General features: G+C 35.4%; 2 long non-coding RNA genes across 2 annotated transcripts; one reads left to right on the top strand and one right to left on the bottom strand.

Moving 5' to 3' along the window:
• Positions 1 to 3,175: 3,175 nt before the first annotated feature.
• LOC137396797 (uncharacterized) lies at positions 3,176 to 13,169 on the bottom strand. The gene is made up of 3 exons (XR_010978613.1): positions 13,001 to 13,169; positions 5,740 to 5,830; positions 3,176 to 3,200 (listed from the first exon to the last, which is right to left on the bottom strand). It is a non-coding gene; the product is annotated as an uncharacterized lncRNA (long non-coding RNA).
• Positions 13,170 to 13,451: 282 nt separating this feature from the next.
• On the top strand, positions 13,452 to 17,556 carry LOC137396300 (uncharacterized). Its single transcript, XR_010978524.1, has 4 exons — positions 13,452 to 13,616; positions 14,600 to 14,760; positions 15,660 to 15,794; positions 17,206 to 17,556. It is a non-coding gene; the product is annotated as an uncharacterized lncRNA (long non-coding RNA).
• Positions 17,557 to 25,986: the final 8,430 nt, after the last annotated feature.

Raw genomic sequence — 25,986 nt, 5'->3', positions numbered from 1 at the left:
GCCTGCACTTGTTTCACCTATGTTGTCATTTAAGTTCCTTCTATTTTATTGTTTGCATGCAAAACTTTAGCACAGAATAGAAAACCATTTTAATATTTAACAATGCTCTTTAAAACACAAACAAAATTATTATTAATGAAGTATCCTTATTCAGCTTTAGTCTTGCTTCATGCAATGAAAACAACTTCTCTATAAGATATCACTGTTTTTCTGCAACAATGCTTTATTCAGTTGCAGAATTTAAAAAAAACTTTAGATAGGTTATTTTAAAATCTAAGCAAAAATCTTTAGCTGTTTTATGGTTATAAAATACCTGCAAATTTTCCAAATGTATAAAAAGGAAACCTTATTGCAAATATCGTTCACAATAAACGAGCTGCTCTGTTTAAAGATCGGTCTATTGTTAGGGCAATGTTAAAAGGACTATAACTATGTTTCCATGGTGTGCAGTACTGCGATGCAGCCCCCTCCGAAGTCGAAGGGATTGACACGTTACCATGCTGCGCAGCGGTTTTCAGCAAATTAGCCAGAGAAGAGACATTGTATAAATCGAATCGCCTGATGGAGAAATTGAATCGATCATGGATACCGAACATCAGAAAAGGTCTTTTTAAGCTTCTGTCATCATTATACTTTTATTTACAATACACAATCACAATGTTTTACAAAACTTAACACAATTTTTACAAAGTAATATAATTTTAATAAGAATTTTTTAAGCAATATATTATTTAAACGTTATTTAGGACGTGCCTCCTGTTTCTCGAAAGGTGTTGGCATCGATAACAAAGTCTTGGAAAGTAATCACCTCATCCTTGTGGGCGCAGACCATAATTAAATATAGGTGAAAGAAAATCAGATTAGAAAAAAACAAGATTAGCAGGATAGCTTTTGTACTATTTCATGGCCCTCGAAGAATCCGTTTTCATGGCATGGGAGATATGTGCAGCCACTGCGCAGTTGCTGTTTCCTTGTTGCAAATTTGCACAGACTTCGCACTGATCAGTGCGCAGTGATTTCAGTGCGAAGACGCCGTTTCCATGATTCGGAAAGGGCGCAACTCCGAAGCACTGCCCATCATGGGAAAATAGTGTATGTCAAAAACCCTCCTAAGAAGGTTGAACTGGCTAATTTTGAGCACCTAATATTACTGCTGCAATATTTGGGTAGCCCTTTTGCTAGATTAATTAAACGCTCATGCTCTAATATTGTTCGATTCATTTTGGTTCAGTAAATGTTTGTTCCAGCTGTCTCAAGCCATTTTTAGTCCTAATAGTCAAAATAGTCCTATAAAACCACGGGTATGGGTACGCTGTAAGCCTCATAAGGACACAACAGAGAGCATTTAAATCCAAATTGCTGATTACAGCTGATGTCTGATCAGAACTTTATAGGATAAAAATAAACTAACTTGAATTGCATAAAATTTGCAAAGTTCTCACAATTGTATTCACATAGTTAAACAGCTGCAAAATGGCTGAAGACTGTTTTGCCATAGATATGTTGGAGATTATGTTCATGACCAGGGGAGTGTCCTACTACATGACTGACCCTGACACTATATTGAACTCATAAGTGATGTTACCACTTATACCCCATACAGAGTGAAGTAGCAGGGATAGCTCAATATGTATGTGTGCCTGTGTGTGTTGGTCTGCGTACTGCTACTCATGTTTAATTCTCAGCTTGACCTTTGGTGTATTTTAAATGCCAATGCGCTGGCTGAAGCTCACTACCCATTCTTGAAGGTGACATTTACGAGCCTATTTAAGACCTATTAGCTATAGGAGACTGGGCAATGCAAAGCCGTGATGTCCTATATAAATAGCAGCATGCTTTGTGACAGAAGGGCAATGCTTTGTTCACTTGCGGCTGGTCAGGCAAGTGAGTCATCATTGTTTACACTGAAAGAATCAAGAGACATTTTTGTTGCTACATGTAATTCGATATAACTACTAAAGCACGCAAGATATTTGTTTCAAATTTTAGATACAACGCTTATACACTATGTATTTCCTACCCTGCAAATTTATAAACATAAAGTTGAATATTTCATATAAAAAGTGCAAGTAAAAGTGTATATTGATGCACATGTATTCCAAAAGATATTGCAAAATTATCAATGTTGCCATATGCTATGGGCTAACATGTCAGATAGCTAGGTGTACAAACTGATTTCAAATGCATACACACTGGTACATCGTACGCTGATTGCAGTCTGCCATGAATATAAATGTTGGGTCTTGGGTGTTATGCAAACAGCATCAGCAAACTCGTAGAAAACAAGCGACAAATGGTACACTTTTCTAGACATACTGTAAAAGGCTACACATGACTAAAGACGACCAGTCGGCTGAGCCATGATCTGAGATTCCCTTGTTAGCTGCTACCTTTGTAGCCTCCTGATGAATTATAATCCTGAAATATCTGGAGGTGATATTTTAACTAACGTTGCGCTGTGCAGTGGAACGAGCATGGAAATCCCTGATGCAAATTGCTTTGTAAAACCGATGAAAGAGTTTTAGTGACCACCAGCTTGTGTATGTCTGCAGTGATTCCTTGTAAGTCGACACCCTGCCGTATGCTCAGTTCTGAGCCTAGACATATCTTTGTGATGACAGGATGAGGTGGAAACATACCACCTCTATCTTTTACACCGATTAGTATCGCATCATCCCCTGATGCGTAAACCTGGACAGGAGGCTATAAAGCTGGTGCAGTCATTGCAGTTGAGTTTTAAGCTCTGTACCTCATAACCTGCTAAATAAATACCATATGCTAATATTATTATAAAAAGCATATGTATCAACCATAAAATAAATTTAACTACATATCGCTGATCTGCTGCAGTATTATTTCAAGCCACTCTGCTTTCTGTATATCTGCTTTATACACTAACAATAAGTGAAAGTAGCTAATACCAAAATACATTTATATACCCAAATTATGCACCACAATATGAGCAGCCATGCAGTTTAGCATATGCAGCAAGGCTGCAATGTGTGCCAGATATTTTGTTTTGTAGAAAACCTGGATATATTGGTCATATTTACCTACCGATGCACTCCACTATGTTCGAGCCAGACCTTGACAGTTCGATTTCCAGCTGTTCGCTTGATTCCAAATCATCATGGAAGTCATCGTCACCTTCTACATGACTCTTTCTTGGTTTATATGAGAGAAGTAGGGGCAGGAGCCATCTGTGTCATTAAAATCAAGTTTTAATTGCATAACACAATTGCAAAGAATGCTATTTTTAATAAATTTCGGTAGGTCTCAGGATCTTTTCATGAGTGACATCGGAATACTGTGCCAAAATTTATCCAAAGTTTCCAAACCAGCCATTGTACCTACCACTTAGATTTAATAGCAATTAATTTTAAAAATATTATTAAATTCACATAAAAGCTTTGCATCCATAAAGCTGGTTGCCGTATGACATTAAATAATACTCAGCATTTAGGTGACTGAATGGCATGTAGTAGAGTCGCAAGTGGTGATAAGTGAGCATGCTAGTCACAGTAAATGTAATAAACATGGGCTAGTTAAGTTGAATCAAAAAGCACTAGAAACAGTATTGCTGTTTTTCTAGCAAAAAAGCCATTTTAAAGCTGATCCAAAAAATAGGTGCGAGCTTAGCAACAAGGGTAGTTACCATTTTTAGAACACATTCTCCTATTCTGTAATATATTTGATTGTTAATGTGTTTGCTTGCAGATTTCGATGCCATCTACCAAGTCCAGCATACTAATAAGTTAAGACGAAGAATCATAGTGCTATACTTTTAAAATTATAAAATAAAATACATTTGTCTACCTTTGGGTTGTTATGTATAGAGTTCCATTATAACATGTTTTATAGAGAAAACAAATAAAGCAATTGAGGATTTCAGGCCTATGCCAACAATAATAAGTCTGACAAAGATACTAATGCTCAGCAAACCAAGCCAATCAATGATTAACCAGATTTTTGAGAATACAATAGAAACACTCATGAAGAGATCTGCCATCTTACAATATTCAGTTATGAGATACACAGTTTTACAAGCAACTTGTGTGGAGTATAGTATGGAAGCTAGTGATGTACTTGCGGTTATTATACAATGTATATAGTTAAAATCAATACACTCAGATTTTCAACAGTTTTGCTGGAAACAATTTGCTGTTAGAAAGTTGCTGGCAGCAAAATCACAAACTACTATCTACAACCACCACAAACATGCTGCTTCAGTAATGAACTTGTCAATTGAATAGTTGACTGATGACGTAGAAATTGTAATGACCCTCTGTTTAAAGGATTATTAACTATAAGTGCTGGATTGGTGGTTCAAGTAGTTGGTTTATGATTTGCGAATTTATAAAGGACTGTATTTTAGGTGTAGATTTAATGTCAAGAATTAGACTGGTTTGTTTTAGTTAAAAAACTTTAAAACAGAATATATTTATTAAAAATTCAAACTTTCAATTGCAAAAACATAAAATATATGAAGGCTAATCAAGTCAATGGCCGATGCTCATTGCGCAAGTCTAAAAATATAAAGAGTGATACAAGAGCAGAGTGATATGTAGAGCGTGAGTAAAATATGGAGTTCGAATTGTTTCTGATCTACACAGGCTTATATATGTTTGCCTAATCAGTCAGGCAATCGTCACATCCGTAGATCACAGACGATCGGGCGCTGCAAAGCTTCCTAGGCAGTAAGCGAGTAAGTACAAGGAAGCAAATAACATTTATGCTAAGCAGTAAAATAGCAGGTGCTAGGATGTTGGAATAATAAATCTGCGTGTCAGGCTAGCAAGTAGCCTGGGCATGGCTCTCGTGGGGATTGGGAGAGAGAGCCTGGGACACATCGCAACACGCGGGGAAGACAACTCTAAAAGCCGACTTCTGAAGTCGCTAATATCACAATCTTTATTTCCGAAGGAGTATCATGTGACGGTCTTATTTATGATCTACGCGAGTATTATCTATTATTTTCAATCTGAATTGGCAGCAAACAAACGCTGGTTAGTAAGTATGAAATGTTGGTTGCATAATAAATCAATAACGGCAGTTTTATTATTTCATATGTTCAATTCATTATGTTTTGATTTAATTATAATAAAAATTTGAATCAATTGAATAAAAAAAATTCACAATAACAATACAAACATAGCAAACGAATAGCAATAGAACAACAAAAATGAATTGCACGCTGCTAGTAAAGAAAAGTTTATCTGGTAAAAAGTAATCTCAGTTTTATTTTACTCACGAGTATTATTACTCGCGACAGTTATTATGAACAACTCGGACCTACCACTGCAAAACGGTGCCATCTGAAAGCAAATACTCTTTCCGAAGCCAGTAGGAAGAACTACAAATTGGTCAAAACCTGCGATAATATGTTGTAAAGCTTGAGACTGTTCTGGTCTCAGTGTGACTATGCCTAGCTTTGATAGTAATTTTTGAATGGCTCCATTTTTATCAGTATAGGAAATGAAACTGCTAACGTGAAAACGCAAGAGAATAGTAGCCTATGGTTCCTATCGTTTTATTATCAAACGAGGTATTTCGTAACCACCCAGCCTATCAAAAAAATAGCGCTTTTTACTAGATCAAGTCACGTTACCGTGACAATAGGCTTTTAAACGCGCCACATCTAATACATCGTGAGATACGAATCTAACAACACGCTTCCATTAGTATCAGTCTGAGCGTCATATGTAACATATGTCACTCGTTTTGCAGAAGTTATCTTACCTTTTTTTCGCTATGTGTCCCAGGCTCTCTCTCCATATCCACCACGAGAGCCATGCCCAGGCTAGCTAGCAAGAGTCCAGAAAGCTGTTTCCTAATCACATCAGAAATGGTTAAATAAAAGGGGATGAGTGGTTATGTAAGATGTGTATAATACTCTTAAGACAGGATGCATAAATACTAATATAGAAGTTGAATAACATGATGAGTTCCTTTGTTTCACAATGACAGGTATTCATGGGGTGTGTAACTAAAGATTACAAATGCTGGTCGCTTCACAAAATGGCAACACAATGCACGATTATATTAGCTCAAAATTCAAAGGCAGACACTACCACTGAAGCTGCAATAAATTAGAACTGGAAACAATTGCCAAAAATGAACGAAAGTCAGATATATGCTTCTACTGAGAATACCCTCTAGAGAAGAAAAAAAAAACATCAGTTTCTATTAAGCCCCTACAACAAACTAATAAGCATTAAACCTGACACCACTGCCCTACTAGAGCAGATACACGATGTGACCAACCAACAATATTCGTTATAATAGCTTTTGCATAACATAAGTTTCCTCCTAAAAGCAGAAAGCTAAATCTAACAGACTAAAGCTGCGGTCACAGCAGCCGATTTTGGGTCAATTCTCTGACCAATTTTTCTACTGACCGAGAATCGTATCGTGTGAACAGCGCAAACAAGCCTGATACCGATATAGTCCAAAGAGAAAATTTTTTTTCAAAGCCGATATTCTATTTGAGTAGCCAATGACATCTTTTTTACCGTGAGCCATAGTGTCATTAAAGCCTGGTTTCCATATGACAGCACAATGATCGTGCGCAGCCCAGTGATCGTGCACAATGCATTTCATGGGCCGCAATGCGGTGTTTCCATATCGCGCGTAGGCACCACGCTTGCATTGGACAGAGTGGATAATTTCCTTACTTTTTCGTAGGAGAGACGGATTTCTTCGGAAAACAGCCCTCCGTTTGAATTATGGGATGGGTTGACAAGGTCTAGCGGTGTATTGTGGGATACATAATCGTGCGCACCCATCGCAAGGACCCATTCTGTTGGATCCTTGCGATTAGCGTACGCACGTCGCGCTATCGTCGTGTGTTGAAGTTTCCATATCACAGCTGGCCTACGCACGCAGGACGTCGCGGCCTTGTGCTGTTATATGGAAACCAGGCTTTAATATGAACACCATATTTGTCTTCACACCTGTGTATGCTATTGTCATAGCTTCACTCATGAGTAACAGCAACCCGGAAAACTGCTGTTATTATAATAGTTGAAGCACATTATGTTAGCAAAAGATCGTCCTCCTTATGGTTATCCATTATTAGCGATGAGCAGTGCAAAATAATCGGGCAGCTTGCTAAAAAAGTTCACTAAAAACATTGTAGGAAACAGTCAGCAAAATTCAAGGAGTGACTCACTAAAATATATCAGCTAAAGTTATCTGACCCTGCAAATAAAAAACGGACAAAATCACCCACTCTCAGATCAAACTTGGCCTCTGCACAATGGCTGATCTGAACGCAGCTTAATACTAAAGCCTGGTTCACATATCGATTGCGAAACTCTGGCGGTAACTTGCGCAGCAAAACCCTTGCGGCACTAGGCTCGGTGGCATATGTTCACATATAAGCTACATCGCTAAACATAATCGAGGAATCACATAAAATGTTCGCTCGCCATGCCGTTTCTATAATGGTGACCTTCACCTGTACGAGCATTACATGAAGGTTTTGCCTGCCGCCTTTTGCGACATTTGAACAGCCCTAAACTATTGCGAGGCCGTCTGCAACTATCGGCGGTCCTTGGCTGTACCCGGCGCATAGGTTCCCATTTCACCGCTAATAGCATGCGGTGCTGTCGCCAGTACTTTGCGACGTGTATGGGAACAGGCGAGTGACCAGAGCACACATACACACACACAAACAAACTGCTTATGAATCATTCAATAAACTAGTGGACAACCAAAGCGACACAAATGATTGTCCATACTGGTTAGGTTATTAAACTATTGAGGCACTCTGCTTGCGCAAACTCTAGTGCGTTCTATACAAGAGGTCAGAGGCTTTTCTGCTCCTTCCAACCTCAGACAAACAGCACAAATAAGCCTAATTGCCAAAGAAATAAGTATAACATCATAATTCATGTAGTAATTGGACAAGCACTGATCATTTTTAGTACCAAAGATGGCTGTGATTCTTTGTAAAGTGCTTAACCTCATCCTATTCTGATATTCGATATTCTAGAGCACTTGCACAATTTAATTGAAAAAATAAAATAAAAATCATGACTAGGCTGAATTATTAATAACAGTGACTATATACATGTAGAAACGTGTGTATACAAAGGTTACTGCTGCAGCAGAAGCTACTTTGAAAAACTATTGAAAAAGTTTTTATGGACGATACCAGTACAAATGTATAGCAATGAAGCGCACCACGGTTCTTTGTAGATTTAGTGATGCTTTATAAGAAACCGAAAATATGAGTGTAGCAGGACATCTGAAATTGAAACGTCACATTAAAAGATAGGTAATGGATTTTAAAATGACTTTATAAAAATGAAACAAATGGTAATATTAGTTAATAGTAAAAATTACATATACATTTAGTTAGTAACCTACAATCGCAATACGGATACTGAAAAAAAGATGGCCGAAAATCACAATCTTGTGGTTAGTTATGCGTGTTTGCAAACTTGCGATTACAATCTTCGCAAGTTTAAATCCTCTGCGAAGCGAATTTTCTATTACTAAAACTATCCGTATACAACTGGACCGACCGACAAACGCTCACATTTATATATAGATTGAATGTCATCCGCTGCTAACAGTATTGCATTGTAACATATTGCCACAATTTATTTTACCATTGCTTTAACTTATTGAATAACTATATTAATTACACTAACTATCATGGTTGTTTTACTTTAATTTTGGTCAGCTGCCAATGACATCTTCGATAACAGAACGACTTTGGAGAGACCTCTGCAAAAAGCTATGTAATATTGTATAGCCCTTCAGACCTCTATAGAACCTCTCAGCTATGTATGCATGTATGGACCACGTGATGTAATGGAAGGTGCACCAGTAATAGATTCGCTTACTTGAAACACAGCCTTTTAGTAATGTTGCAAAGGTGACACGCTAAAGCCGTGGTCACGCGACGACCGAACTGACTTAGGTTTGGAGGTTAGTTTACTTTGGGTCGGCTAAGCCACATGTCACATGGCATCCGAAGTCAGTTCGCCTCCTAGATACCATACGCATGGAGACAGGACACTGTTTCATTGGTAGTTTTTATGTATTTAAACTAAATATTTCTATTGTAAACAAAAAACTTTGAGGAACAATTATTAATTATTATTACACAGCAGACTTATCAGAAGATCGTTCAGCTGCTCAGAATAAATCACTCGATAGAAAAATTTTGCCAAACCTTCCATCAACAAAATTATACTTTTTGTTAATATATGAATGTTTTTCTATGCTGAGTACATAACAAACAAAAACAGTCTTCATCATAGTACTGTGGTTTTACATAAATAAAACAGGCAACGATTATTCATCAGGATGAGTATGACACATTACTTATATTCTACAGAAAATAAAACCACAACCATTCTTTAACATTTATGCAAAACTCAAGCACAACATCTTACATTCATGCAACACAATCACAAGTCCGGGAGAGCCTTGTCATAAATTGTTTGATGTTGTTTATTTAACCAAATAAAAAGATCGTCCCATTTCTATTTACCTTTGCTCACACGCACGTAAATAGAAATGTGACGAGTGCTCGGTAGAATTTTAACCAGCCAATAAACGCAAGGGTTCGACCACAAAATTTCGAGCAGGATCGAAATGGTTCGTTTCAGCCAGAAATGTCTTCGGCTGAACAGTTTACAACTGACAGTGACGTTGTTTTGTGTCGTTTAGTTCGTTTCGGCTCTCACGTGACCACTGACCACCCTTAAAGAGTATTGATGAGTAAGAAATTTGTAAGCTGCGAGTCTAAGATACACCGGTAACTGCTCAGTTGAGCGATAATCCCATTGAAATACAATTCTTGGATAATACTGTGATAGTGTGGCATCATGCGGATCGATCACCCATAGACTCCCCTTCAATCTATTGCATGTGCGTTTCTATTAATAAGACAAAACTGTCACCATAGAGCTATAAGCTGGGCTGACTAATACTTTTTAACGAATGCCATAGCTGTTTAGTAGTTAAAAGTTACCGGAGAAGTGGAATTGTCTGCTCCAAGGAGAGATAGCTTTATTGTTGCAACAGTATGTGTAGACGTGAACAGAGCCGTATAGCACACATATGAGCTCTACGACTCTGAGAGTGAATTTTAAAAAGCTGAAGTTTTTGTTGTTGATGAAAAGCAGCTTAGCCTCCAAAGCTTTAGTTTTAGTCTTAATGGTTGACTTGCGACAAAATTCACATTACAGTTATTTGGTATCAAAAGATTCACCATGTCTTACATTGTTGTGTTGTAGGTGCCAAATATGTGGAAATGTGATTACAAGCTCTTGAAAGCTCAAAAACGAAAAGCCGCCGTAAATTGGAATCTGTTTATTTCTCTGACGTAGTTCTGACAGTTTGGTTATTGTCTTGTTACGTGATGTTCTCATGTGAATTGAAAGGCCAATAAAAAGCTCCATATAAAACTTATCGTAGCACTAGTTTATGACAAACACTTCGGGTTTTACCGAAGACCCCATATCAAATATAGATGCGCGCTACTTTCAATTTTGTTTTGGCTTGATCTAATCGTCAAGTCGTAATCTGATCATGTGACCCAATACTTCGCAAATAATTTTTGCAGCAATTTTCGAATATCACAGGTGACCAACAGGCTCGTCATGATTATCAGACAATGATATGTACGCCTTCGAACTAAGGATAGAAAGTTTAACGACCTTTTACGGTAAGTTATAATATATCAGAGCTAAAAGTGACTGCATTACAATGACGATAAAATAGACGCGTAAGAACAATAGACCTGGTTTTATTGAACGTGTGAAATATATTTGTGAAAATATTTCGACGAATGAGGTTGCATGAAAGTGTAAACAGAAACCATCCTGTAACAACTACATCCCATTTGAGCCGCTTTGGAAAGAGAATTCAAACTACGGCGGTCTCATGTGGCTGCGATTAACTGTTGGTTTTTATAGCTTTTAAAAGCTTTTAATCACATTCCCATATAATTTGCACCTACAACACAACAGAATAAGACACGGTGAATCTTTTGATATCAAATAACTGTAATGTGAATTTTGTTGCAAGTCAACCTTTAACAATAGGTCATATATAACAATCTTATTTTTTGTTCATGAAATGACGAGAACACCTATGGTAGGTTTTCGTAAACAGTGTTAAATAATACAGTGTGATATTCACTGTTCTTTTGAAACCTTTGGCTCAGTTTTTGTTGTTGCTTGTCACAGTAGATATTACAAATAATTAACAAAACAGTGAAGTGTTCAGTTATTGTTATTAGCTTGCTTATATGACATTGTCAATTTACTAAACAAATCTTCCTTTTGCAATTACAAAATAGTTTGCGCCCATCTGGGGCATTGGTCAGTAATGACACAAGAAACAACCATCGTAACCGAGCCTGTCAACTTGCAGAAAATTCTCACATAGATGATTTATACAGCTTAAAGGCAATTACGCGGCTATATCAAACAGTCAGTTCACATACCCGTTGAAATGATTGTTGTATTGTCAGATTTGCTCTTTACAAAATAAGAAAAAGGGGGATGCACCTTCAAAAAAATTTCCAAACCTTTATGCAATCTTGTTGTTGAATTTAACTCGAAGAGAGATTATCTCATTTATATCAAATTGTAAAAATTACAATTAGATAAATTACAGAAATTAAAAATTACAGTTACTACATGGTCATGTCATAATAATTAGTCTACATGTATTTGCTAGAATAGACCATGGATCCGCATAAAGTTACTTCCACTTGGCAATGCTTAAATAATTTTGGCAAAGATAAATTTTCTTAGAATTGTGTAACATATTAGCAGACAAATCACTGAAAATTATGTTTTTTGCAAGGAATGTTAGAAGTGAAAAGGTTGCGTTGCTTGTTGTCTGATGGATTATTTTTGGACTCAACAAAGTTTCATGCTGTAAATAAAAAATGATTATTGAGTCTTGACTGACTCTAGGTCTAGGTCTAGGTAAAACTCGAGCCTTTAGACCCCGCTCGCGGGTAAAAGAAGGCCTTCAAAATGTCTGTCAAAAATTCGATAAAATTTCATGGCTTTCCTCGCAGGTTGCGGGAAGTCCTGGGCATAAAACTATATTGATAAAAACTCGAATTTGACTCAATGGCGGGGGGTTCCCCGTTAGTTGTTGACCTTGTATTATGATCATGAGTTGTATCTTGTAAATGCTTAAAACTATCAACAAAAGAACTGTGCTTGCTATCCGTTAAAATTTCTAGCATCAATGTCATGCGAGCACTCTTACGCCTTGCCTCCTTGAGGCAAGGCGTAAGAGTGCTCTTGCAACTTCGTTTTTCTTTTCAGTCAGTACAATAAATAGTTTTGTAACATAAACATGATGTACTGCTCACAAAAAAAATCACCTCAAAATCTCTTTCTCATAAAAGAGTCTTCAACTTATTCACTACGTAATTCATTTTAGGTTGAACATAATTAATTTGTGTCAACAAAAGCCATTCAAACAGCTGCTCACAAAATGGGTCAGGCCAAACAAGGCAAGTCTTCGTCAGATGCGATGAAATTCGTATGCTCTCTACGAGCGCGTTTCAGAGATTTTGTGCTTATAGATGTCGGGAATCATCCGCAGTTAACGTTTCACATGAAATGAATTCAAATGCTATATATATAATACTTATAAGAATCCTTTACTGTCAGTTTCACATGAGCACACACTACAATAGTCTCCATACTAAGCATTTGAACCAAGAAAATTTGAATCCATTCACTTGTAGCTACAAAAAGAGAACCAAATCACATAATATAAAAAAAGCTCCAGTGAGGGGCTTCCGTCTGATTTAAATTGTCTGTAAGCCCCACAGAGGGGTTTATAGTAGTGCATGAGTTAAATCGGTCACCACAAGGCAAATATGGTATTCATTATTCGATATCAAGTTGATTTCAACCCTTCGGGCACCATTTTCGCAGGTCTGCGAGTGTGCAGTGGCTTTGTGTAAGGCAGTTTTGTAACTGATCAACAATTTGAGGTTTCTTACCAAATAGCGTCAAATCACGTCCATTAGTAGTGAATAAATCACTCGGCGATATTTATTCAGAACTCTTTTAGCAGTTTTAACACAACATCATGAGTATAGGCAGCGGTAATCACATCGGTAGTTTCAGAAAAAATCACCAACTTGTCGGAATCTCCAACAGGTATTCGGCGTTAAGTATGACTCGCTTGCTCTTCCATAACCGTGGTTTTACGATGTTTTGTCAGTTTACGTCTATTAAATCTTTACAAAGAGATTAAACGCTTTTTTGTATTACTGTATAATGAACCAAAATATCAACCGAGATTGTTTGTGGGCATATACATAGAATTCAGTTATAACTTTTCTGAATTTATGAAGTTCGATGCGTGGGAAAGCTAAAAATCCGCATCGTACTCCTTCGAAAGATTTCGAAGGTATGCATTTACATCGTATTATGCCTGAAAATATCGGACAAGGCAAAACTAGGAGGAGGAAATATCCGCCATACTGATTTATTTTTCCGGTTGTTGTAGTTCAATTAATGATTTAACGATGCTTAACTCATCTGCAATACTTGCAATAAAATTCACAATATAGTAATAAATGATATTGACGCTCTTTGTGATCGTTATTGCAGGTGAGTAAAGTTTTTTGCATTGGTACAAATTCAAGTTTTTCTCCGTAAATAAAACCGAGTGTTAAAGACTGTGTTTATAAATAATTGCACTCCATGGTGGTAAACTGCAGTGGATTATCGTTCTTGGATGCGTTTGACGTTGGAAAACAGCTTGAAAAGCATTTGCGAGTCATAGAATGGATATAATTTGTCTTTAAAATGTCACGCTTCTGTAAACAGGAATTCATTAAAAAGAGTAGGCCTATGGCACTAAAAGGGTTACATATTGCTTTCGTTCTTTAACTGTACCTCTGTGCTTTAAGAGAAGTACAACTTTTAAAATGATTTTTTTCACGTATCACAGCGATGTTATCGAATGTCTTAATAACTGATAAAAACACTTTTGCTGGTTGAGCGAGCTTTTGCTAATAGAATTGAAATGGCTTTGAAGCCATATATGCGTAGAAAAATGTGTAAAGCATGTTACTGAGTAGTAGCATTATCTTTTGATTTCATTACCTACTTCAGAGGCATTGTTGATAATAAATATCATTGCGAGTGACTGTGTGTTGTGTACAAACGGAGTAATGGTGAATCATTAATAGTTTTTGACTGCCATAAAATAGAGAAGACAACTCTGATGTGACAAACTCTGATACAAGTTTGAACGCCATTTCCTAAACTTAATTTGAAGAAATCTTTCTTTGCCATTATTTTTGTCTCCAAAATTTCATAAAGATGAAGATCTATACGCATATATCAAATGAGTAAAGACATGTTTGTTAGTCACTGAGCTACTAAACTTGTTATTCAGTTGGAAAATGTTGAGCAATATTAGTAGTGACCAACCAGCAGTTTTTAGTGGCCAGATTTAGGGTTTGCAACTACAAGGTTATCGGTTCAATCTCAGTCCAAGTCCATAACCATTAGATTCTTACCATATAGATAGTTTATCGATTTGCTGTTTGCAAGATCTCTAATGTAGTTTGTTTGCGATTTTTTAGAATGAATCTCACAAGATCTGGCCATTATCCTTGCAACTAATCGTCTAATCGCTATCTAGTCAATCACCACTACTATGGTCAATTTGCCAACCATACACCGGTTCGGCTCAACAGTAAATTCTCCATAACCAATTGAATCGGTATCAATAACTGTGGGACAGGTGAGATCTAGACATATTTCTTGCATTTTTCCATCACTATTGCAAATTTTCCATGTCTGTGTTTTTATTATACATGTTGTAGGCTTACTAATATGTTATCAATATGCTTTAATTCAGCTACATGGAAAGTTTGTTTATTTGTGCCCTTAGCCCTTAACGTCGTGACAACCATATCAAATTCGATAAACATACCATATAATATTCAGTACATAAGACCAGTCCTTCTACTGCAATGTCGCCTTGCGCACTGACCAGTGTGTATTTATGCTACACCTACAAGCTTCCAGCTCGCTGCGCTGGAAGATGTTACCATAGAGCATTTGTGTTTGAATCCCAACAGTGACTTCGTTTCTTTCATGAATTTAAATAGTATTGCTGCGGTGTCTGCACAAAAATACGACGGTAATGTAATTCATGGCACGATTTCTAGTAAAATTCAACTTCAAAAAACCGTTGCGAATCAAAATTACATGATATCACATATAGGAATTTATTTATAAAATAGTGCAATACCAGTAATCCTACTCGATGTGAGCTGATTGGAACACCAGGTCCCCATTATTCACCATTCGAAATGTCATCACTAGGATTCTCTTCTGGAATTACGTGATATGTTTTGAATTTGATGTTGGTTTTTGTAGTATCTGCCTACAAAGCCACACTTCAGTAATCCATTTGACACATCCACTATTGGGCATTCACACCTTTTTCTTGTACATGAATCACGATTTCTGACAGAAATCTGTCTTGCGGCATTGCTACACTGTTGAATACCTATTATCCGAGGTAGCGGTTTTGTTCTTGTATTGAGGTGAACCAGTACGTTGGTTAAGTGCTTGTTTTTTGTTCTCTGTGATCTTCACTATAACATGCTACTCTCAGGCTTTTGTTAATTGTAGTATTCCCGACGGCGCCAAAAAAGGCGTCCTTACTGATGGTGTTTTGAATGCCATTTCTTCAGCTACGCATTGCCCGCCTCTGATCCCGATTGAACTATTAGCGAATAAAAGATTTGGGCCATGGAAGAGGTCACGGTATGTACATGTCAAAACCAGGATTTTCGAACCAAACTTCAGATCTCGACTTGTACTCTTGAATTTACGATAGATCTATAGTTACTCTCCCTTTAACTGTGATTTTTGTTATTGAAAGTTGGAAAAATTAGTTTCAAATTTAGAAATGCTGTAGTACAAAACGTAGATTTTTTTGGCAGATTGGAAGCACATTTCAACACTAACTACCTAGCACATCAGAATTTTAAGCAGAGAAAATATGGAAATCTAAGAGTTGTGTGCACGTGTAGATAATTAAGAAAGCAACTCTTGAAAGTTTGCATTGTGTTAGATTATGTATAACTTGTGATAAGCATGTTAGGTTGAGAATCGTGCTGCCTTTTACCAAAATGTCAACTTAGAGCTAGTAGTGCGATGTAATTTCTTTTTCTCTTTTTATGACATGATTTTCAGCTATTTGATTGTGATATAAGATAGGTATGATTGAAGAATTTGACAATATGTAAGAGGCAACAATAGCCGATTGACTATGTATTTTTAAAAGAGTGTACGCGCTAATTCAAACAAGCTTATAAAGGAAATTGAAAAGGCAGGCTGCTCGCATACTTCTAGATCAACTAAAACTTACAAAATCTTATCGTTTAATTTTTCATTAAATATCTGCACGGCGTTTCTTAAAGCTTTGGAACAATCTGCAATAGCATTAACAGTGCTTCTCATTTACCTGCGTATATAGCTGTTTGCACATATAGCGTCTCATCAGAAAGGTTTACTCCAAGTGAATAACTCGACTAATGCGGAGTTGTTAGCTTACAGTTTGTTATTATTTTTTAATGGATATGTCCAAGTTCGTGTTTTTGGCTACATGAGATTTACTAATTAATTTACCGCATTGCTATTCTACAACAACTCTTTTTTAAATTTCAAATTATTAAAATGATAATTCAGCATAAGAACAATGCGACTAGGACATTAGTTGCTTCTGAAGAAACTTACTACTCGCGCAACCCTAAATATGATATGCTTGTGCATTTTTCATAATATGCCAATATGAAGTTGCAGCCTTATAGGAAGCTCAGTTATGAAGCCATTAAATAAAAAGCTGATTAGGATGATTTTGAAAATATGGTGGTTGTGCACTCTTGTATCCACCTGTGCCTATTATGAGGAATCGCGATTCCAAAAACTTGAATGACTGGACAATATTACCTTATTATAGAGTGCCCACAAATAGTGAAAAGAAAAGTATTGCTGGTACTATTTCATGTATCTAGCAAGTGACACTGTGATGTGGCAGATCAACCTCGATGTTCATAATTACTTTGTTAACAGGTTGTTGCCATATTTAGTTTATACTCATATTTGCTTTGTTTGTATTCTGTACTTTTTAGCAGTTCTCATCTGCTAATATAAATGCTTCTTCACATTTCAGGGCTTAAAGGATTGTACTGTAATCTGAATTGTTGGATGAAAGAACAGCCTTCGCCACCACAATCCAAGGACGGACGAGCTGGAAAAACTCTAGTCTAATGTGGTAAAGCATTTGGTGGACTGTAGCATTATTCACAAATATGATCATAGCTTTGCTTGTTTGTCTCTGTGTATCATTGATATATAATTTATTCTGGTGTAAAGGTTGTGGTATTTTTCTGCCATGTTTTGATGATGACAATATATATAGAGTTTAGTCATTTTATAGCTATATTTTTATTGTGTTTCATATTATTTTTTGTTATTATATCATGCAACTGTTTGTACCAAAATATACAGCTTCGGAACCATGCCCTAACTATTGAGATGCTCACAAAGATTATTTTAAGAATAATCTAGTAAAAGTCTTCGTATATATCTAAGGTGCAATATTTGTTGAATGTCCGTCAGCCTTGAGAAGAGATGTTGTGTGAAGGTTAAGCATGGCACATTATAGAAAAATTAGGTTGCTTCGGAGACGTAATGTTGGTGGAATGTTGTATAGCTTAAGGAAAGAATATTGTCGACGGTTATGCTCGGTACATTATAGTAACATTGTACGCAATTCATTAGAGGAACATTCTGTGAAACATCAAAATGTTAGAAATTGTCTACACAGTTACACCCCACTAATGTTCTGCACGAAAACGTTCCTGGGATGTTAGCTAATATCTTTGAGGCAACATCATAAAAGGCATGCTTGTGGAATGTTCTGTAACATTCTCCCCATGTCGCAGGAATTTTGCACCAGATCATCTGCTGAATGTTCCATAATGGTGAAATGCCATACTGTTCCGAATATATTAGAAGACAATATTATGTGAATGCTTATACCCAGACATTTCAAAGTAGCAATCCTGTAACATTGCTAGGACATTCGATAACAATGTTTTGTAACAACGTTATAATAACGTTAGCAAACCTTTTCCTCGTTCTAACGTTCTAGCTAGAATGGTACAAAAACGCATGATTCATTTTTTGGAAGTTGTCCCCCTTTCATAACAAAAAATTATTTAAAATGAAACAAATTAAAAATGTTATAGATTTTTCATCACAGATATAAAAACAAACAAAATAATGAAAAAAAACTAATGATAAATTTGAATGATTTATGTAAATGAAATGAAAAGTTACTACAAATTTCAATTTTCGCACTTCATTAGACATATCGCAAAAATGACTAGGGTCCATTAGCTCTGACTCCAAAAGCATTAGCTAGACGGGTCAAAGTAAAACGCGACGGTGTGAACTCATCGCAACTGACCAAGTCGCCACATATACATGATGTGTCAGATGGATGGTGATAGTCTATCTACCGATTGATTAACGCTACGTGTCGTCTGACAAGCCGACGCGTATGTAAATCATTACATTAGTAGAGCGAAGGCAATGCCCATTAACTTGCACGCCCTTATAATTATATATCGTTTTAGCTCAACGAGATTACCGCGGCAAGGAAAGCAATGCTCAGTAGCTAGGAATATTGTATAATAAAGATGGAAATCCCTACGCATCAATGTCCCACCAATGTTCTATGCGTAACCTTCCTGGGATGTTAGCTAATAGCCTTGAGACAATATTATGTAAGAAATGTTCGTGGAATATTACACAATGTTCTCCCAATATTGTGGGAATGTTATGCAGGATCATTTGCTAACATTCCAGCAACGTAATTCCCACAACGTTGCTGGGACGTTGTGGGAAATACGTCCCAGCAACGTATTTCCCACAACGTTGTAGGGACATTATGGGAAATACGTTCCAGCAAAGTAATTCCCACAACATTGATGGAACGTTTTGAGAGTTACGTTCCAGCAATGTTTTTCCCACAACGTTGCTGGAACGTTGAAAATGTGTCTACAAATAATCTTGTGACAACGTTACGATGTAACGTTTCTGGGACTTTTCCGAACCTCCCTGGAACGTTCTGGGAACGTAAAATTGTTAGTTGGGATACTACTCGATGGTATCCTTCATGTGTACCTTTCAATGATATCCGATTGATATCTTCATAATTTTATTTGATAGACAAATAATCAGTTGCTGAATTCAATAGCTATGTAATATCTGGTGCACTACAACAGGTTAAACATGAACAGAAATATCAGTCTAAGACACATCATAGAGGCATACACACATCAAGACTTTCATAACCGATTTCAATGGTCATGTACTGTCTGTGCAAACATTGTATAAATTATATAGTTATTTCAGAATGCTAGAATCTTAGATGCAATACCATATAGTTACTCTATAGGGTGTTGGATCTCATCATCTCAATAGTCTGCACTGTTTGCCAAAATATTGTATAAAAATATATAGTTATTTTACTATGATAAAATCATAGATCCAACACCATATAGTTACTTCATACACTTACCCAATTACCCAGCCCTGCAGACAATGTAAATGTACAAGTTAAGGCTAAGTTTTAAATCAGTTTATATGAAAAACAATTTAACAGAATAATTTGTAAAAGTTTTCTACTCTAAAATCAGTTCTCTTGAGTCGTTGAGGCCTTTCGAAATTTTTATTGTGTATATTATTAACTGTTAGTTGTAATTTAATAGCATCGCACTGCTTATGTATTAGAGATAGTCTGGTTTAAAAATGTGGTGGCGTCAAAAAATTCCATGTAATGAAATTAAGACTCATAGAAGGCTAAACCATCAGCTACAATTTGATGCTATTTTTGTCTTTGTAGACCAACCCTGTCCAGAGATATATGCGTTTGAATGAGGCCCTCTTTTAAAAAGCTCACGTTCCAGTGGGTGCTTCTTTCGTGACGTCACAAGCACTATTTCTGAAAAGAAACCACGAGCGATAAATATGAGGTCGCTTCCTTAGCCAATCATCAGCGCGAAATTTTTATATAGGCCGTGATAAATGTTATCACTCGTAAAACGTGTTGTTTTTGATCTCTAATTTAGGGATTTTACTCTATTATTAAATCGCATGGACATGGATATTTACCAAATTAATTAACATCGTTACTTTATTGAATTACTCGATCGACACGTTTTATTGGCGAACAATATACATGTAATTGTAAAATTGCTGTAAAGTTACTGCGAAGGTGACTCCAAGTTTTCTTGGCATCAGGTAGTTAAAGTTCTACGGAGGAAGATCGGAAAATGGAGGTAAATTTATCTTTCACTTTGAGTCTCCTATAGAGTTTCCTGTTGAGTTCACATTCAGATTATATTTCCCTGCTTGAGGCTAAAATGTTATTTCCTGCGCGTGCGAGATACGTATGTACAGTGAGTTCTTGACGGCTTATTTTTAATCTTTAGCATCTAGCTATACAATGGCTTAGATTGATGAATATACTAAAAGTAATATTTTAGTACTCATTAATACATGTACTAATTAATAAAATTATAACTTTTTGCTATCACTAATCATTGTTTTATATTTTTTTATCGGTTCACCTAGCTACATTTGCTTCAAATTTTTCTGCGGCAGCTTTATTTAGTAAATTAGATTTATGATTTGACATTAGATGTTCACTTTTCACTTGTAAAAAGTGAAGAAAATCGATTGATCAATCCAAATCTTTAATTTCCAAAACCAAAGCTTCGAATCGTTGGCTTGGCGTACTTGTGCCTTTGTTAAACGTTTATTTGTTTTTAAAATTAGACTCACAATCTATTTAACTCCCAATTTGAAAGCTTTCAATAGATACCCTTTAGAATGACATATCTATGAATGACATATATTTATTGCATTTGTTTTACTGATTACAGAATGTTTATGTCGTCCCACCAGCCAAAGCAGCTTTGTCAGTGTGGAAACTGCCATAAAGGGAAAAGAGAGACTTGAATGTATGCTGCATAAACCATGATGTTTTGTTTGAGTTTGTTGCAGTAGATGAATTTGTCTTATTGTATCAGCTAAAACTATGTGAGTGGCCACGACTTGATGAATATCTTTAATAAAAGCTTTATGCCGAGATGAAAATATTTTTGCTTGTAAAAATTATATAATAAAATAATATTGTTGAAGATAAAGCAAAACATGATTTGCAGAATATTGTAGTGAATTGGATATGGTACATGGATGTCCGCAGAACTGGAGAATGTGAAATAAAATTTAGTTTGCAGCAGACTTCTCATCCTTAAAACTCTACCCCTATGTATATTCTTTTCAAAGACGCGGCTTGCTTACTTACGTTAGTAAGAAACTAGTAGTCGTCGGTGTAGGCAATGATATACAGCCTCAACCCAAGGATAGGCGACAGACATAAAGTGGGCGGGACTTATGGGAGGCTGTAAATCGTTAGTATGGGTAGCGGTGGAACTGTGCTGATGCAAAGACCTTAATCTACATAGCTTGACAGAATTACCATAGACCGGTAGAATTGGTAGTGGGTACCCAAATGTTTACACAACATTTGGAGTAAGTGAGTAGAACAAATTTTCAATTTTCGTTATTTGATGCCTTTGAAACATTCATAATAACGCATTTGTAGCTGGATTTAAATTTTTATTTTAGCCAACATGAGCAAATACAAAATAAGATATAAGCCAATAGAGCTGCGTAGGACTAGACTTTTATCGCAAATAGCCGATGTGAATAAGAGAGATAGAGACAGGTTGCATAACGCGTGACATCATTTTGGGCAAGTCTGGGCACGTTTTTGTGGCCTGAGCGTATTTAATGCGATCAGATTTTTTCGATTTTAATCTTCAAATATTTTGGCAATGAGATCACGTAACACAACAAACAGCATATCAACTGATAGAGAAAAAAAATGCTTTCTTTTAAGATCAACTCAAATTTGACGCAACCACATCTTTAAAAGCAGCCATTGGACATATCCATGAAGCCCCTTAACATGATGTGTTTAAACTTGAATGCGCAACAATTCTTATCTAATAATAACATAAATATAATGTCTCTGCTTGCTCATAAACAGCGGGGATAATGAGCCCCTGTTTGATTTGTCACTCATAAAAGTAAAGTACAACTAGCTGTCCATGTATGGCAATAGTGGTTTTTTTAATCAGTTCAATGGAAGAATTTGTAAGAGTCCTTTTCTCTAAGATTGTTTCTCCTGAGTCCTTGAGGCCATTCGAGAGTTTTAATGTATAATTATATGATTAGCTGTTTATGGTAGTTTTAAAGCATCGCACTACTTATGTAGGAGAGATAGTCTGGTTTAAAAGCAGCCATTGGACATATCCATGAAGCCCCCTAACATTATGTGTTTAAACTTATATGCGCAGCAATTCTTATCTAATAATAACATAAATATATCGTCTCTGCTTGCTCATAAACAGCGGGAATAATGAACCAATTTTTGACTTGTTACTTATGAAAGTATAACTTGTTATTTATGTCTGTCAATATTTGTTTTCTTTTGCAGATATGAACCACCAATGGGCAATAACATTCCGTCATCCGTGAAGCCAAGTCTCAGGCTTTGGATTAGTCAACAACTAAAACCAGGTTCTCATGTACGCCAAAAGCACTGGCGACACCACCGCAAGGCTATCAACAGTAAAACGTGAGCCTGCGCGCCGAGTACCGCCGGTAGGTGTGAGCGCTCTACACAAGAGATATGCGCTGTTTAACTTTTGCGATGAGCCACAGGCAATATATATATATATATATATATATATATATATATATATATATATATATATATATATATATATATAATATATGTATATATGTATATATATATATATATATATATATATATATATATATATATATATATATATATATATATATATATATATATATATATATATATATAGATATATATATATATATATATATATATATATATATATATATATATATATATATATATTGGAGTGCATCGCATGAAACAATTTTGTAGCGCAAATGTTTACTTTCTTCTTAATATTTTTTTCAATTATATATACGCACACTAAGATACTGTTAAGTATTATTTCCAAAAAATTCATTTACTGTAATAATAAGTTTTACTGCTATATATAACTACATTTTTAAGTTATGTATATGCATTCTCTGGTGTGAAAGTATTTGCCAAATATGTGTTTGTTTAGTATGGGAGTTTTGTAACTACCTTTAATATTGCAGACATATTCTACAAGAAGACAATTATGAAGACAAATGCATGGAAAGAAATTGTGGGCCAGTTTATGCTGAGCTCACAAGAGTGTGAACCAAAGTTTAAAAACTTCTGGATAATTTTCATTTTTCATTTCAAGACAATCTAAATAATTGAAAGATGTGAACATTTAACATCATGTGAACTATGATTTTTTAACATGAAACATTTACAATGTTGATTTTAAGGCTAAATTTTAAATAGATGAACTTTGAATTTCTTTAGGTGCTTCTTGGTGTAGAGCGGTGTAAGGCGGTGAGATTTTTGAAAAGTCATTTCAATCAGTGTGAGCCAAAGTCAAATGCGGCTAATAGAGGTACGGGCAGTTGTATGGTCATTGCTGACAGAGTTCGATGATCCTTTTAAACCTGGCCCAAAACCGGCATACCCTAAACCGGAAGACCCTGAACCGGCAGACCATGAACCAGCAGACCCGGAACGGGCAGACTCGGAACCGGCAGACCCTGAACCAGTAGAGACAAAACCCCATCCAGGGACATCATAATCGAGAATCTACATCAACAAACTATTTTCAACTATAAATAGAAATAACTATAAATATATAACAACTATAAATATTTCTATTTATTTGAGTTTAGTTTACTTTGACATTGCTATTAACATTTACTATCTGAATAGTAATTTTAATAAGAATAATAAAGATGAATTTTTGTTATCGTTAGTAGTTGTATCATTATTAATTATTTCAAACAATACAATATCCAATAAAAATATTGCCTACGCTAAGGTTACAACTGCTTTTTAGTAAACATTTATTGTTCACATTTTAAAAAAATATTTATTATTAGTGTTTCAAATGCTAGTTATCAATAATAGGATCAGTCACAAGAAAGTTTGAATTTTTAGTTAAAACAATTGGTACAAAAAATTTAACATATGGCATTTCAAACAGGCTTTACAAAGAATGCCACCTAAATTGAAAGCAGGCAAAAGTTACCCAAAGCTTCACCAAAAACTATGAAGAATAAACTAAAAACAACAGTATTTGGTTTATTCTTGTTTTGGTGTTGTAACTATTATTACAATATGAGTGATGAGAAGAGACAAGCTAATAGATGAAGTATACAAAACAATAAAACAATGTACTATATTCCTGCGAGTCAGTAAAAATAGGGTATCACATCAACATGCTGTGTTACCGAGTTCATTAGTGTCTTATGACGATCATGTTTTCCTTTGGTTGCATGAATTTACATTTCGATGAGCCGTCACCAAATTGTCAATGAGTCATGAACCATTAGACTGATTTTAAACTTCTATAAAGTTTTAGATAAATAAAATGTTGTGTCATGATGTAATACAGTTTGAGAATGTCAAGAATCATTTTGAAAAAATTAATAAAAATTTTTTCAAGATTTCCGTAAGAATAATTTTTACCGATAAAGACGCTTTCAAAAATTATACACTCAGTTAATACAAGAGAAAACATCTAACGCCAGAATTGTAAATATCTAACACAACAAATCGGCCGAGATAAAATGGCAATGGATTACCTTGGAAAGCATTGGCTTTGCCTGTCAGAAAGAGCCATCGTGCCAGCTTGAAATATTTGTTTGTTATTTTTTAAAAACTCAGTCAAGAGTGCTATCTTACACCAAAAATATTCAGAATCACAAAAAACACCATTATATTATAGGTTTCTTTTTCATCAAATTTTAATTAATTTTATATGTTACTTCAATTTCCAATGAGACAAAACTACTGGTCACAACTTTAGCAAAGAATTATATTTCACAGGTAGTTCTAACTGCATAAATGTAGTATGAGAGAGTGAGCACCAGTTCACAACATTTTCTTGTTACAAATATATAATCAAAGGTGCTACTTTACGCCGAAATAACTAGATCTACAAACGGAATTACTCAATAACAAATCGTTTCTGATCAATTTTAATTTAATCATATTTTACACATTTTTAATATATAATTAGTTTTAGCAACCTTGTATGAATTTTGGTAAACAAAGTCAACACGATTCACAGAGTCACCACAACAGTTGACTTGAGCGCAAGAGCTAAACAGGAGCTGGTAATTTTGTAAAATCCTATGTGAGCCTAACATCCATGGTAAGACAAAACATATCAATGATATTTTATTTTGCATGCATGAAAATGCATTAGATCAGATTATTTTATGACTTTTAGGCCTACCAATAATCAATAGAAAAGACTGTAAAAGATTTACCAAAATAGAACAAATGGAACAATATGTATTTTCTAAAATTTGTATAGACTTCAAAAGCTAACAACAAAAGATATTAATAGAATTTTCCATTATGAGAATCACCATATTTCCAAATCTTCTATAAAGATTTGACTAAAATTTTTAAATTCTATAATCACTGCATTTTATTTTATCATAAACTGTACAATAAAAGTAATATATGTATAATAAAATGAAATTAAAATATATATTTTGTTGGTCATTGAGGTCACCATGGTAATGCATGTAGAAGTATCATTCAGATTTATTGAGGTTGTTCTCTGTATAAAGACAAACTATAAATTCTAAATTTTTCTCAAAGTAAAATGAAACAACTTTTGTTACAGTTTAAATATAGTTGACTAGCATTTTTATCTCCAAGCGCCAATTTTACCGTTATTAACAAATGCAAAAC

Source organism: Watersipora subatra, chromosome 5, assembly GCF_963576615.1.
Source record: "Watersipora subatra chromosome 5, tzWatSuba1.1, whole genome shotgun sequence".
NCBI lineage: Eukaryota > Metazoa > Bryozoa > Gymnolaemata > Cheilostomatida > Watersiporidae > Watersipora > Watersipora subatra.
Note: the sequence above shows the minus strand (reverse complement) of the source record. Positions and strands in the feature narration are given on the sequence as shown.